The sequence below is a fragment of the Dioscorea cayenensis genome, chromosome 17 (genome assembly GCF_009730915.1).
Source record: "Dioscorea cayenensis subsp. rotundata cultivar TDr96_F1 chromosome 17, TDr96_F1_v2_PseudoChromosome.rev07_lg8_w22 25.fasta, whole genome shotgun sequence".
In the NCBI taxonomy this organism is placed as follows: domain Eukaryota; kingdom Viridiplantae; phylum Streptophyta; class Magnoliopsida; order Dioscoreales; family Dioscoreaceae; genus Dioscorea; species Dioscorea cayenensis.
Window position 1 is genome coordinate 10,115,231 of NC_052487.1, and position 2,566 is coordinate 10,117,796.

Here is a 2,566-nt window from a genome sequence, read left to right on the forward strand (position 1 = left end):
ATATTGTCAATTCCTTCATATTGGCTATATGGGTTTGGTAATAAGGGACATTGTATATGTCTCAATATCTCCGTCAAAATTGTGTTTAATCTTACAAACCAATTTGCACCCCATTGTAACCTTTTCCAATGATAGAGATATAACATTCCATATGTTGTTCCCTTCACCTGCACTGGCTCCATCCTTCAATACATCTTATAAATGGGAGAACTTTACAACTTTTCACGTAAAAGTAAGCTTAGCAATATAGGTGCCAAAATATAGGATTTATACAAAAGGGAGAAATTTGATGAAAAGATAACAAAGGACTTACCAAAAAAAAAGGATAGAAGAAGTAGGTTTACTAATAGTTATAGAAGCATTTTGAAGAGAAGTTGATAAAGGAATAGCAAAGAACTTAAAGATAATAGGATAGTAGAAGTAGGCTTACTAGAAGGCATAGAATTATCCTAAAGATAAGCATTGAAATGAGCAAGGTTAACATTAGGAGAAAGGTGATAAGCCCTTAGCGTAACCGCAAGTGCACTAGTCATACAAATAGTAAAGTGTACCCAATAGGATTGGGGAGTCGAATCCACAAGGACTAGAATAGCTCTCAATACTTGTTCATTTCCTAATATCTATAAAAGTCAAAAGATTGGATTGGAAATAACTAAAACTACTAAAGAAGAGGAAAAGAAATGAAAAAGAAGAGACATGGTTTTGAGTTAAAGACATATCAGTGGAAAGGACATTGCCCCCGACTAATCCCCTTGACAAATGAAATTACTAGGCAATGATTTCTTAAGCTTCTCCTTAGACCGTGGTGACTACCTATGGAGGGTTTGATAATGTACATCCTCAATCAAGGCTCAAAGCATACTCAACCCCTTCCCTAATGTGTGCCCTAGCTAGATGAATTGGGACTATCCTCTAGACAACAAATAGAAATTATAGGGTTCACTAGCAACTTGAATGCAATTACAACTACAGGGAACTAGAAACAAAAAATCAATGCTCACATGGCTATCGGCAATTCCCACGTCAAGTAAACAACCAACAAGCATCAAGGCAATCAACACAAAGATGAATAAACAAGATAAACACAAGGGAGACCACAAGGAAACTCAATAATCAATAACACTAAAATCAAAATATCAAACGTCAAGGTTCATCAATCCGGGCACCGAAGGACGGTTAGCACCTCATAGTTTTACAATCAATCATAAGAAAGCAATAAGAGAAATATAGATTGTCCATTAAACTCCCTTCTTGCTTCATAATCATGTCGGAGAAGCCTTGACAATGGTTGTCACCAATGATCCTCCTTTTTCACGCTTGTCTTACCTTCACATCTGACTCTAAACAATGCCAATGGCTACCCTAACCCATGCCTCTATAAAGAAGAAGAAGAAGAAGAAGAAGAAGAAGAAGAAGAAGAAGAAGAAGATCCCCATTTGAAATCTAACTTTAGGGCTTAAATAACCCTTTCCTAATATAAGCATGCTTGTGCTGACGTCAACACGGCTGTGCTTATGACCGTGCTTGGTTCCAAATCTTGGGAAATAATTTTGGCATGATACCAGTAAAATGCACGGGGGTAAGCATGCTAGTGCTTACTGCCCGTGCTTTGAGAGCACGCTCGTGCATGGAGCACTATGACCATATTGATATTTCCAAGAGATTTTCAGTAAAATGCACTAGGGTAAGTACAGTCGTGCTTACCGGCCATGCTAGCATGCCAGTGCTACGGGTAGTGAAACCGTGCTTCTTAGTTTTGTGCAGACTCCAGTGAATTGCACAAGGCTTGGCATGCCCGTGCTCCCAATCGTGCTTCTAAGAATGGGTGTGCTTCGGACCTTGCTTGTCCTGAAACTTATATTCTATCGCTGTTTTGCATCATAATTGTTTCCTATTTATTCGTTTTGGTCTAAAGCCCAATTATCTACAAAAATTAGCAAACATACCTCAAGTAGCATTGGTTTATAACAAAACATGCTAAAAGGACAAGTAAAACACACAATAGGGTATATAAAATATCTATATAAAATGCACTTATCAAAAGAGTGAAAATCTATAGAACTTGAAAGAGGCAAAAAGGAAAGTGCAGTCAACTATTGGATTAAGAGGAGGATTTATAGAGCAAGTTAAAGGTCAAGAATGAAAATACAAAAGAGGATGAGGAAGTATTAGGCCCAATTGAACTTATTAGTGGAAAAGATTAGTGGAAGGTCAAAGAGAGAAGATGTGCTCGTTAAATGCCACATTACATGATCAAAAAGTGACATTGGATTAATAATCATATAATTTATAACAATTGATTCCATAAGAGAAACACACACAAAAAAAAAAAAGGAAGAAGAGTCAAGTTTGGTCTCTTAGGTTTAACTTAGATTGGTCATGAGTGAGGGTGCAAGCATAACACAAACACCTAAAAATGTTTAAATGGGATTAAGAGGGAGAGTGCTTATATGATTTCTAATAAGATGTTTTTATAGATAATGGAAGGAGTGTAGTTGCTTAAATATACCACTGTGACCTACAATAACAACAAAAATTCAAGGCTAATAGAGGCTTGAAATTGAAG